Genomic DNA, 14229 nt, shown 5'->3' on the forward strand with positions numbered 1-14229 from the left:
TGGAAAGGTCTTTGTAATCTCTTTAAGGCTTTCTGGGGAAGGAGGTAGACTTTTCTCTTCTTCCTGGAACGGGTCTGCAGTCTAAGCTACCATCTGAACCGTTTATTTTGTATCTAAACACCACTATTTACTATAAAGGGCTCAACAACTAAAGTAGTACTTTCTGCATGCCCTTTTGAGGTGATCTCTGCTGCGTGGCTCCGTTCCTCACAGTACACATGTTCTTCCTTCTTTGCAATGTTTTTATCTCCATAAAGGGCAAGAAAGGATGTGTTCATTTTTACCCATTTAGGAAGGGATAAAGCTTAGATCAGATCTGGGACTTCAGCACTTGGGTAGCAACACTTACAAGAGCTGATCTACACAAGTGAAACTGGATTTTGTTATCTTGTGTTAAAGGCTCTGGCATGCTCATATCTTTAAAGCATTAAAAGCTAAATGTCCTCAGATTCAATATGCTTTAGGCAGGAAAAATGCTAATGTGAATGCTAGCTACAAGCCTGAAACTCCATAAACTCATTGAAAATGGTTTTTCAACACTTTAAAACTATTAATACCTTGACTGGAAAATGTGTTTGGAGATATTACTGCACATTGAAGCTGCATTTTTAATAACCCTGCTTAGCAGAGAGAATATTGGCTGGTTTATATAGACTCAAGTGGGTCGATAAGTGGGTAACAGATGCATGTGACACGCTGGAAAACCACTTACAGAACAATAGCCAAGGTCATTCCATGTCATATCTGCAGCATGTGGCAGAACTGAGAGCCAGATCTCCCTGCTCTTCCAACCAGGAGAAATATAAACTCCTCTTCACAGAGCCATGCATAAGTGAATTGACTTCAGAAGAGAAGGAGGACTCAGGCAGGAGCTGGTTACTATGGCTCTATGCATTACTCACTCTAAATGGAGAAATCAAGCCAACAATCGCTGTATACATTAACTATATTTGTGTATGAAGGAAGCTCATTGCCAGCAGCTGTGTGAAGGTGTCGTGATGAAAATCCAACTTTGTTCATGCCAGTCAAGGACTTGGTGACTTTCATACGTTTAAAGAAATGCAGACTGAAAGCAGCAAAATTTATGCACGGTGGAATCATGTCCTTTGTCCTCCTCAAGTCCTTGTTTTGCTCTACACAAAAGTTTCCTCATCTCTGTGCCCCTAGTGATCACAGAACAGCCCAGGTAGGAGGGGACCCTGGGAGATCATCTGGTCCATCCTTTAATGGGAAAGGGAGCCTGGATGAGATTGTGTAGCACCTTGTCCAATTGCACCCTAAAACCCTTCAGGAATGGGGTGTCTCCTCTGTCCCTGGGGAGGTTGTTGCAGTAGGATGGAAATGGCATGTCATGATGCTGGCTTGGGACTTATGGAGGTGATGGCTGGCCTGGGCTCTGGGCCACTGAATTTGAGAAAAACAGCTCCTAACTCAGTTGGCTTCAGAGTCCAGCTTCTAGCTGGCTACTGATTTGTAGGGCTGTCATCAGAGCCACTTTCCCGTTGTCCAATGACATTGGAATTGATCGGTGAGGACAAAATAGCTGGGGGTGGGGAGATATTTGTAGCACAACCACAGCTTTGTTTTTGTTGGTTACAAATTTAAAGTAAAATATTTTGTCCTTCCTTTGAAATTTATCCACTGAAGCAAGTGTTTTCGTGGAGTACTCAATTCCCTTATTTTGTTGCAGGCTGGCTGGCTGTGGCTGTCGAAGCTGGCCATTGGTTTTCCCCTTTATACAGTGCTGCACAAAGTATTTGATAGGTGAGAGGGTTAAGCCAAGGTTCTTACCACCAAAGACTCTGGCTAAAGCTCTTGTTCCTGTTTCCAATGCCCAGATTTTCATGCAAGTTGGAGCAGTGGATTTGGGTATGCTCAAGAGGTATTTTTTGTAGCTTAGACTCCAAACCAATGGAGCACTTGTGTTACCTGCTGTCATTTATAAATTCCACTGGTAAGGCTGAAGAGGGTTTTGCACTTAAAATAGGGGCCGAATCTTTAATCTCAACAGAAAATAGAGCGTATTTGCTGCAAAAGTTTGCCTTTTGAAAATGAACTAGATTGTTGTAGTCTGCAAATCTTTTAATTAGCCCGAGTTCAAATTAATTAAAAACTGTCATTTAAAGAACTAAGCGCTTGCAGGTTTTTCAGAGTTTTGAATGATCTTAATGGAATAAAACAGACATTTGGAACTTTCCATATAATTAAAAATAATCAAAATCTTCTGCCTGCATGTATATGAAGAAATCAGCTAATAATTAAGCCAAGTTATTAGCAATGACTGCATTTAATGTTACATATAGAGAACAGCATGAGAAATTTTAAATAGGTCCAGCACGATATTGGAGATAGTGCAACCTGTTATCAGTCTTCTGCAGTGGCTGTAATGCCACTCTTAGGAGGGAAACAGGGCACACACAGGCTTTCACTGGTGGATTAGCTGTGTCACTTAGCTTTAGTCTTTAAAGGTTAAATGGCTTAATGGTTGAGTGGCCTGCATATTTCTGCTTGACATGTCCCCCACACCACTGAAACCTTGCCTGCTGCTGGGAATGAGGGAAAACCACAGAGAGCACTTGATGCTGGCAGGACTCAGAAAATAGCATTTCTATAGCATTTCTTTGTATGTGTTCTCCCTCTAGAAAAAGAGCCCTAACCCAGTTCTACTCCATATTAAAAGCCAAACCTGAGTAGAATGAGCTGCTCTGTGTGAGGCTTCAGTCATACAAACTAGGTGTGGGGCTCGTTAGGGGGCTGGTGACTGCTGGTTGTCTAAGCAGTCTCCAGTAGCTCTGCCCTTAAAATAAGTCTCTGCTCCTCAGTACTCTGTGCTTCCAGAAGGCCAGAAATCTTGTGCAGGAGCCACAGCTGGTGCTCCTCTTTCAGTCTTCAGTCTCCACAAGACATTTTGAAACGGGGATGTCCTGAAGGGGAGAAAAGCAAAAAAAAAAAAAAAAAAAAAGCCTGATAAAATGCCTGAATGCTAGTGATTACTCATTCAATGAATCCAAGAAGGTGGAATTGGCTTTAAAAAGGCTCGTAGGAATACAAACAGATGCTTTAGTCACAGTCTGTCCTCACTATACCGTAACATTAAGACTTTTTGAACACCCTAAATATATGTTTCTTATTTCAGTTCAGTTTGGTTTCTTTTTATCTAATCTCTTAATCTCCTGGATCAGTGATGCTTGGTTGGAGGCTAATGGCAGCACCATTGTCATATTCCTAACTGTAATTCTGTCCTTAATAAGTATTTTTCTTCAAGTTGAGTACATAAATACTGAGCTGGATTTACTTAGACTGGCTGATCAGAAATACTGCTGGTGTAGGAGGATGATATATCCTCTGTGTATTTGCATTTTTAATACTAATGATTTGTTCTTATCATCAGTTCACGCAGAATTTTCAGCTTTTATTTAAGGACCCTAATCCTTTATTGCTAGAAAGACGTTCTCTGAGCAAGTGCAGGATTCCTTTTTTGGTATTTGAGATCTCTAAAGAAATTCTGATAGACACGGCAAGTGCTGAATCTTGAGAATGATGAATTACATGTCAGTGCTTAGTGTGTTTTGTCACGTTGTACTAACAATCGAGGTGAAGTGTCCGTCCTGTTTTTTCAATGACAGGTTTATTTTGGGGAGGAAGGGGGTGTCTTTGAAGACATTAATGGATAAAGGAGGAGTAAGACTGAAACAGTATCTGCTAATTATTCTTTCTTGTCCATATATGGTTGGGTTTTAGTCTGTAAACGTGGAGCCACAAGCAATGAGGACTGCTGGTGTTCTCTTTCTGCCGTATGCTTTTTCCAAGTCCAGGAAGAGACAGGTGTGAAGGGAGATTATGAGCCCACCCCTAGACCATCTGGTCCTTAGGTGAGAGGAGGGACAGAAAGGAGGAAAATTAAGTGCTATGAATATGTCAAGGCATGGCTGGCTGGTTGTCACTTGGCTTGTTCTTTGAGTGCACCCCGTGTCCAGCAGCCTTCGTGGCAGGCGGGTCCCCTCACGCGTGTCCGCGCACACACGTGTGCTCCCCTCGCTGGGCCCTGGCTGCTGCGCTGGACAGGGGGAGTCAGACAGGAACCACATCCTGCGAAAGAGCTCAGGGCAAAAATATCTTTCCATTGCTGATACCTCTTCACTTCTGGTTCTGATAATGGTGGTAGGAGACACTTAAAGGAGAGAGCTGGATTGAGGCAGGCGTTGCTGAATCCCAGAGCTTGGCTGCTGTGAAGGCACTCGGGCTGCCCTTTTTTCCATGTCAAGACTTTATCAGTGATTCAGGGTCAGAGGTCTGGAGCTCAGCTCAGCACAGCCCCGTGTGACATGTCACACGTTGTTACTGCTAACAAACAGGCTGTGGTATGGGGAATAGGAAGAGTGTGGAAGGTTCTGTTTCATTTTGTAACCTCTTACCACAGGCTGTACAAAAGCACACATTCATACTCTTTTAACGCTCGTTAAACACACCTTGAAGCTGTAGTCTGAAAGACTGTGTCCCTTCTGGTTAAGGAAGCATTTGGGTGGTTTTTCATTGAATGTTATGCGTACTCTGAACAAATTAGTCAGGCCTGTCTACACCGCATGAGTATGGGATAGAATTGGTGCTTACTGTTGGACCTGGTCTTAAATGTCATTTGGGTTACTGTTTCTGGGAAATGGGACTCTCTGATTCTTTCTCTCATTGAAATAAATTCTACTTATTGGTCTCAAACACCAATTTGCATGCTTTTTACCTGACAAGGCACAGACTCCCTGTGTGGCAATAGAAAACTGTAAGTAGTTCGGGTGTATTCAGGATAGTCTTTTGATTGCTGCAAGTAGCTAAAATTCAAGGCTGTGTGTCCAATGAAGGGTGAGCCAGATTTCCCTGCAATGTAACATGAAGCATAATGGGCATTGCTATTGTCTTTGAATGTATCTGCCTATTCTGTTTAAACCACAGTGCCAATTATTGCATTGCTCCTTATACTTAGAATATCTAAAACCTGACCCTCTTGTTCTCGTTTCAGAATAAACTGGTTAAGCAAGAAATGACTTGCCATTAGTTTTTACACAGGTAAAATTCCTACTTTTGAAACCAAGCAAGCATGAAAGAGACAACCCAGCTGGTGAGAAGACTGTCTCCCCGTGGAGAAGAGTGGGACTTGCCCTGAGGGCACCGTCAAATTCTTACAGCCCTATTTCCTGGGGGTTTTTTCCTGGTCCAACAGCAAAGAAGAAGGACTAAGCAGTATGTTCATGATCGTGAAGGTAATCAGCTTTGTAATTCCACACAGAGAAAGCAGTGGGAACTAAGTGCCTCATTGTTTATATGGATGTAGCCCCTACCTTTGCTTTGGTCGGGTTCCTTCTCCTAAAAATTGTCAGTAATTTCTGTATCACAGTGTTTTTAATATATTTTTTCTCCTGAGCATGGATACTTCTCCGATCTTGAAGTATGAAGGTGTGTCAGTAATGGATGAATGTAGGTATCCAGACCACACTGGCAATGCAGTGGAAATCATCTGCACTTTAGCTCAGCAATTCCCTCTCGGTGGTTCTGGTGCACATTTGGGTGAGGACAAGAGAGGAGATTTTCTGCTCTGGGAAATCCCTGTTCACCAGTTGCAGTACAAAAAGGACCAGAGCTTCTACCAGGACTAGACCTATATATAGGACAGGCAAGCAGCAGAATAATCCAACTTAAAAAATAAAGCTTCCTTTTCTATTTTTTTTTATAGTATATTTTTATACCCCAAGATAGCTCACATTTTTGTCAAAGTTCTGTGTTAAATTTTGCAGTTAGTCTTCTACTGTAAATTTGGATTCTCAGAAAAACATCAGGGATGATTTTTAAAAGATGATATAATTTTTTCTATAGCTATATAAATAAAAATGTTATTTTGTTGCCCTGCAGGAGTTACTGTTGAGATCTCGATCTCTCCTCTAGCAGAGGCAAGACTCAGGCACCAGACCTGCAGAGCAGCATCTGAAAAGGTGAGATGAATAACTATCTGCATTCACAGGGTGGTAAACAGATCTTCAATCAAGACTATTGTTTTGGTGAATAGGTTTGAATAGATGGACCTGCTGGTGAGCAGTTTCTGTGGGACAGGCTGCATAGATCAAGTTCCGAGGTATTCTGTTGAGTGAGTGAGTTACTCAGCCGGGCTGGTGGTCCTGCCAAGTGAGCTGTTTGGTGTTTTCATGCTGCTGAGCTACTGGTATTTAAAGTGAAGCTCCAGAGGCATCCACTGAGCCAGGGCAGATGTCCCATTCTTGTTTAGTGGGTTTACAGCAGTCTAGCTTTGCATCATCATACCAGATACATTATTTCTTTTCTTCTTTCCCTTTTCATTTCTGGACCATTGTGTAAGACTGAAGTGCCTAAAACTGCATATTGAGCCGGTACTTGGGCTTTATACAACAGGACTCAAGCATATAAGCTACCTTTTTTTTCTGTTCCATCTCCTTTGTTATTTTTTCCTGTAAAGACAAAATATGTATTTCAACTATAAATAAATAAATAAATAAATTAATTAATTAATTAAAATCAGTTCTGTTTCAACAAGATTAGCAGCTGCTGGGGAGCTGCTGTGACTCTGAAGGGCCTTATGCCTGTAACCTCACTGGAAATATCAGCTGCTGTTTGGTAAAGTCAGTTGTCCTCCTCAAAGGCCTGGCCGATCTCACTGATGGTCTCCCAGTGGATTTTGGTCTAGGCATGTGGTGCAATCTTTTTCCAACAGGTTCAATGGGTTTCTCTGCGTGGTCCAGCACAGACTTTTCTCACCATGGCCTCCCCAACCCTCTCTCCTCTAACTTCTGGCATGTCAGCCCTCCCATCTCTGCCCTCTCCAAATAGCACTGAAGCAGTGGGAGTTTGCTGCAGCTCACCCCTTCCCCCTCTCGCCCTGCTATGCCTTTTCAGAAGCTAACCTGGGGTTAGACTTGATGTGCTTATCCAGCAAAATAGAAATTCCCTGTGTGGAAAAGTGGCTGAGCTTGAAGCACTTTGGGGGTTTTGCTGGTGGCAGGATTTCAGCTGTAGCATCAGCCTCTGTGTCTTGCTGGTGCTGAGCCAGAGTAGCAGGAGCCTGGTGTAGTGAAAGGAGGGAGCACAGTAGTGGTGGAGTTTACCACGGCTTGGCAGTGGTACAGCAGCAATTCACAGGGTCAGTTCAGCAGATCTTCAAGGGAAACGTCTGTTTTATCTAGTATTAAGCTGTAAGGGTGGAGCATCACAGCTGGGAGGGGAGAGGTTAGAAAATAAACTTGTTTTCATATTTATAAATCTCTATATATGTATAGATATGTTTAGATATACACACAGAGGTATAAATATGTATGTGTGTGTCTCTATATATATACACTTATATGCACACACCAGCCACTCCAGAACGTTGCTGCTGGAGAGAAGAATGTCGTGTCCATTTTTGGAGGTGTTTAAATTCAACTGACAAAAAGCATCAAGTCATTAGATTATGTGCGAAGCACAGACTTGTGCTTTTTCAGGCAGAAAGCAATACCTCTAGAGATAGATTTTCTTTAAAAACTGGCCTTAATTTTTGAAGGAGCTTTGCTGACTGAATTTTTGGTGGAGGTGACCAGCTCAGTGTGTCTGTATATCGGTGTATCTCTGCATGGAAAGAAGCAACGTGTTCAGAATGCTGAAAAACTCCCTCAATCTCCTTCCTGCAGTGCTTTCCCACTATTTAGCGTCATGCCAATCACACAGAGTTTCTTCTGTCAGCACTAGCAATGTTAATAAAGTGTCCCCCGTGACAATTGCTTCACCAATTAAACTGTCACGGCATTTTCTTAGTGTAGTTTGCAGTTGGCATAAGGTAAACACAAGATAGCAAACAATCCTTGACTGATGACTCATAGTTACAGCAGCGAAAAATTGAAAAATCACAAAACCTCTTGTATCTAAAAGGGCATAAATATTTTACTTCTTTCCCCTTCAGTTCCTCTAAAAAATAAGCTTCCACAGCAGCAAAGCCAGGCGATCAGCAAGGGCTATACCCACCTCTGCCCATACCTTAAAGGCAGTCTCTGAATACTTGAAGTTGAAAGGCAAGGAAAGGCAAGCTGTCTTGCAGGAGTTTGGCACCGGGAGCTAGAATATGTTGTGTCTGAAGGCCTAGGAGTATTTTAGGACAGTGCTGCCTATTGAAATGGAAATGTGGTTTTCAGGCTGCTGGAGCAGAGAGAGTGCATCGTAGTCAGAGCCTGAAGTAAGCTAATGAAGTACCCTGTCTTTGAAGTCAGATTGTGTAATACAAACCCTAGAGAGACACTTATATATTTTTTTTCCCTGGCATTGATCAAGACTAAAATACTTCTGCTATTAGCTTCAGAAGGGCTTAATAGAATCGGTGTCTGGGCTACAGTAATTCTGACGGCGTACTGTGCAAACAAATGCTTCGTTAATGAGCGCTGAAAAGATTAACCTGAACTACCTACACGCATTGTTGTTTTTAACTCCCTGCCTCCCCGCAGTGGTTATAGATAATGCAGAACAATTTCAGTTGGGGCAGGGGATGTGTGGGAACCCAAAAACTCGGTGATGGCAAGTAGGATCTGTGATAGTTGGGAAAATGTTGCACCGCAGTTCTGAAAACATGCCGTGACTCTCTGACCTGGTGGGCAGGGATGCTCGAGGTTATTGGAGACTGAAAACTTTTCAGGGAGAAGTGGTAGGGTGCCAGCTTTTGCAGAAAGAAGAGTGAGAAGGTCCATGACAAAAACCTTCTTTTCCTTCCCTGGAATATCTTCAGAGCTGGAGAGATGAGACCATTTATTTAACTAGGTTCCCTTTTCACCTTCCTATTTTTTCTACGGCTGTGAGTCAGTATGAGATTGATTTATCAGTGCTGTTAATCTGCTCTCCAAGCGCTGTCAGTCTCACTCCCAGAAGCCAAGCTCTCCCATTAAAACCCTGACCTGTTTAAACATTCTTAAGATACCGTAATGATTGAATGTCAGCAGGGGAGAGGCAGCAATGACAGCTCTGAAATGTTTATTATCCTAGCCCGGGTTGGGAGGGGAACGTGCCAATGCAGCCTGGAGCTGGGCACTTGGCATGGAATGAGAGGCTGAGGGACAGATGCTGCCATGCTACCAAGGCAGGGAGATCAGCCACACTCCTCTTGTGGTTTCGTGTCCAGGGCGGAGCACAGGCACTGCAGCAGGGGGAGCACAAAGGCTTGCAGAAACCTGAAAATCTCAGGTTCTAATAATGGGAATCTAGCTGTCATAAACACACTTTCAATATACTGTTTAGTGCCAATTTTCTCCTCCTTTAGAAATGTAGCAGAGTGCAACTATTTTTAAAGGCAAGCTTCTCTCCCCCTCCAGTCTCTCTTCGGGCCCTCAACGGCTTGAAGAATTAAACCATAATTCCTCACAAGAGAAAATACATTCACTTGTATAGAACAGGCCTGGTTTTTCTGCTGGGTATGATGTTAACATGTTTCTTCTGCCAAAACTATTCCCACATGGATGAACTTTTTCTTTCAAAGAACATCCAACTATATCATTTTGGATCTTTCCCATTTGTCTTTCAAACAGAGACTACAACATCAGCAGGGACCACTGACAATAAAAAGCCCCCAAGGTAAATAATAGGTTCTCAGTCTTTTTAGATGCATCTTATGGAGGGATAGTCTTTCTGCTTGCTTATGGAGCAGCCCAGAGGATCCTGATTCAAAAGATGCTTTCTCCAAGCATCTGCATCTTGAACTGGTGTCCTTCTCTCTCATTGATCTTGCTTTTCAGGAGTGCCAGGTTATTACAGTGCACATTTCATTAAGAGTAGTCTAAAGGTCAGCTTTTGTCAAAACCCAGCTGACTGGTTGATCTTTTTGTCTAAGAAAATAGAGAGGGTTCATAACTGGGCTTTTACAGATCCCAAATGTCAGCTTTTCCATATAAGACCACAATATTGACACTATCTGTGTCTAGAGCTGATAAACATTATTGCATTCCTTTCCAATATGTAATGTTATTAAAAATAGGTTAGTCACAAGGGTTCCTTATCAAAGTCCCTTGTTTCCCTAGAAACAGTGACCAGCATTAACCTTTCTAAAAGTAGCCCCTGCAGGAGACAAATGTCTTTGGTTGTCACTGTTACAAATTTAATCAAGGGAAAATGTGCTTCAGTTTCTCTTTCATATTAAAAGAAAGCAAATAAACTCCAAAAATGCAGGAATAATGTGCAATATCAATTCACATCAGGCTAGCAAGGAAAATAAATTGATCACGTTTAAACCAGTGCTGGCTGTGTCCCTTTCTAAGTGACACAAGCATTGAAATTACATTAGAGTCAGTGATGGAAACAGTTGTTTGCAGCCTCAAAAAAAGAAAAGGGAGGCGTGGGAGAGAGATTGTAGTGTTCATGCAGGACTGATGAAAGCTGAATATTTGCAGAACAGAAAAAATGTAAGTGATAACAGCATATTTGTAAGAAGATGGCTTCTTCTAAGCAGTGTAGGTGGTAATGGGAATATTGTGTTTAGAAGCAAAGCTACTGGCAATGTGAGAGAGGAGCAAGAGGGAGAGAGTATCAGTGCGTTATATGCTCATCACTTAATCATATTCTCAGTTTTCACAGCAGATTAATGGTGTCCATAAATCTTGGTGATGCTTGCAATTTACCTTGTTTCAAACACCATGATCAGGAGCATCTGCTTGAGTTTACACGATCACTCGCTGTTCACCTAAGCAGCCAGAATCACCAGCTCTGTTTTCTATTTTGCCAGATACAAAGCAAAAAGATGATGAGTTAGATCCGACATCGACATAGATCCATGCTGAGGGCACCAAGCACCTCTAAAGCAGCAGGCTGGGAAGCAATTCTGGTTTAAATGTGACAGTCAGTCAAGCTCTGGAATGTGACACAAGCTGATCATGTTCAGTTTAAGCAGAGGTTCCTTTCACAGGTGTATCCAGAGCAGGACAGAAAACTTCAGCCCTAGCTTTAGCTGAGGGCTCTGCTCTGGAGGTGCACGTCTCTAGCAAAGCAGTAGCAATTCTCTGTCTCTTGGTTGCATTCCTCAAATGCTAAAAATACCAAGTTACTAAAGCACTCAGATCCTCAGACCTGCCACATAAGTCTTCTATCCTTGAGCCTATCACTTCCATAAATTCCTGTTTCTTACAAACCTACTTTGTCTGTGCAACCTGTCCCTGTCCAGCCATCAGGGCAACAGCTTTAAAAATAGCAGACATTTTCCTTCTTGCCTGGTCAAAAACCCAACCACTTGTTCCTGTGGGTATCTAGGAATTCAATGAAGCTGTGGCTAAGCTCCCTCCTCACTTCCTTGAAATTGACTTTTATAAAGCCCTAATATATTGTCTTCCCTTGTGTCCAACAAGCATTATCCACAATATTTATTTTCCTTCGTGCTTTTATATTCAGTTTATGACAGAACCAAAGGGAACATCTATATCTACGCATGCTGGTAAAAGCAAATCAATCTGGCTGTGTCAGTTGTTTTGCTATTTATAGGTTGCAGTGAAATGAGACCTGAGTTACTTACGGTGCTTGTTTTACAGGAAAAATGAGTTTACGATAAGAAGGTCAGACATTGCCTAAACTTGGTCTCATAAATTAGTTTACTGAAGCAAAACACTCTCTAAAATTGATGCCTACTTTGTTCATTATTTGTGATTCACTTTACAGGCAGAATCAATACACTCTTAATTCTGGGGAATACCTGTATATGCCAAACCTGAGCCTATAGTCTTGGCTTTTAAACTCCTGGGCCCAAGAAGGGGATTTAAAGCCCTGGACTGGGATATGAGAACCCACATCCTAGCTTTGTTGCTTGAAGGCAGTTTGAGTCATGTAACCAAATTCCCCTATCACTTATCCCTTGTGCAAGAAGCTTTGATTTTCTTATTCCGGGGGAGTTACGTCTGAATAGTCTTAATTTACACACACACACACAAGCCCATGTTAATTAAGTTCTGAGGCACTTGGAGAAGCAATACTTGCCCCAGTGAAAACACAGAAGCAGGAAAAACTTCTTCCATGAAGTCATGGAGCAAGAATGGTGTGGTGAGGGGCAGCCAGCAGTGAGGAGCGTGTCTCTCCCCACTGACATTCCTGCCCCCCTTCGTCAGGGCACAGCCACACGTGTCCCCGCCTTGGGCATTGTCTCCTCAGCTGGGACCCAGTGGACAAATATAGGCATGGAGGAAAACTGCTGATGCCTTTAAACAGTTATCACCAGTGACCTTGAGACAGGGGCATATAAAGTCTGGACGAGGCGGAGTTGTGACACATTCTGTGTGCTCTCCAGGGTGAGTACCAACCTCTCTCACTTTTAAGTGCGGGTGCTGTGCTCTAACACTGTACCGTGGTTTTGATGTGACTAAGGTTTTCATGTGGTCTAGTAGTAGTGTCAGTAAACATCTAGCCTGTGTTAGTCATCCTAGGATGCTGCTTGAATGCTAGAATGGCAAGTACATGTTTCTTCTCTAACACCAGCACGTTCATTTAGCCAACTGGAGTAACTGTTTAGGGAACTGTCAGGTCCCTTGTAATTATGCATCTGGGTGGAATGATTAGCCAGTACCTGCAAGTCGTCTTTTCTGCCTTCTGTATCATCTGCAAGAGATGATGGCTTATGTAATTTGCAATTTTAAGCAGCTTGCTGGTCCAAGGCATTTATTAATCCAACCTGAGTTACAACCCTTGGAAAATTACTGGGCTCCTTTCAAAGACAAGTGATGCCTGACGTTGTTGCCACTGTGTTACTATCTGCTGCTAGTACTACAGTCTCTCTTCCAACAGTCCAGCAGAGAAAGACAAAGTCCCTCCTTTCCAAGTCTGAATGCACCATCAAGTTGTCAGTGGTCCTCACCATGCCGCTTAATTTCATGCAACAGTATTGGCTTTCTACAGGGAGTAGGTGTTTTCAAGACCCTTCCACAACTGATATACAAGGGCTGGCTCTTTTTGTTGTTAGCTAGAACATCTTTAGCTTTAGCCTTGTCTTTCCTGAGTATTCTGCAATTTAAAAATAATCCTGTGTCCATAACAAAACAAAATTTCCAATTTCTTGTATCTGGTGATGGATTTGCCTCACTGAGTTGTCTGCACCCACAAGGTGTGCCTGCCGTGTCTCCAAACACACAGACTGCTGAAGAAAAAGGGGTTCTCTCCCAGCTGCCATAGTGCTGCTTTACACCACAACATACTTGCCATAGTGGTTCATCTTGAATATGGGGGGATGGGGAAGAGACAAGAAGGTGATAGCTGAGGAACCGTCCCTAAGAGGTCTGCAAATGGAGCTAGGCTGCACAGAAGTGGTTCAGAGCACTTCAGCATATATTATGACTTGTGAGAACCTGCCCTGAGTCCTAGAGATTAACACTGGAGTGGCCCCTCTGGCATTTGCACGTTTAATGTGAAATGACACTTATATACTCTAACGCTGTTCTGTTTAAATGTATGAACTGATGTAATTTCATTGCTCCACTAGAGCTGAGACACACTTAGAGAGGGAGAGAGACTCTACCAGGCTGATATTGAGTTGTGTCTCCAGCTGGGAATTTTGGTCAGTTCAGATCATGTTAAAATAATTGGAGATACTTGTGCTTATGTAGGCCCTTAATCTTTAAAAAGATTAAGATTTAAAAGATTATTTCTAAGTCTACAAAAAATTAGGGTTAATTCCGAAGAAGAAAATTTTTGTTCTACAGCAAAAAGACAGAAGGTATCCAGCTTGTACTGCTGGATGTAACACTTTGGCAGCTCTGCTGTCTTAGGGCTTTACGTTCCCCAGGAGGAATGTGTTGGAAAAAAGCTGCCTTGGTTAGCAAGGAGTTTTTATTCCTACCAGGATTTTCTTAGAAATACATTGAATTAAATTTTGAAAGACTACAGTGTCTGTCTTGATAGGGTTCTCAAAAAATTGTCCAACTGCTCTGAATATTGCACAAGAATTTAAATAAAGGAAGAGATTATACCTGAGGGTCAGTTATACAGCTTTGAATAGTGATTGAATGGTGTCTTGACTTTAAAGAAAAAAGTACCTGAAGTTCTAAAATTGTGTGTGTACACCTTTTAGCAGTGGAACCTCTTTTAGACATTCTGTGGACAGCACTTTGAGTAGTTTACGTCTGTGTGTGTGTGTGTAAGTATTTATGTCTGTGTATATAAAAAAACAAACAAACAACATATGTGTTTGATCACTTTAGAGAGTACAAAACAATCAAATTAATTACTTGGCAG

This window comes from Pipra filicauda, unplaced genomic scaffold (assembly GCF_003945595.2).
Source record: "Pipra filicauda isolate LSUMZ 115617 unplaced genomic scaffold, ASM394559v2 scaffold179_size1759329_pilon, whole genome shotgun sequence".
NCBI lineage: Eukaryota > Metazoa > Chordata > Aves > Passeriformes > Pipridae > Pipra > Pipra filicauda.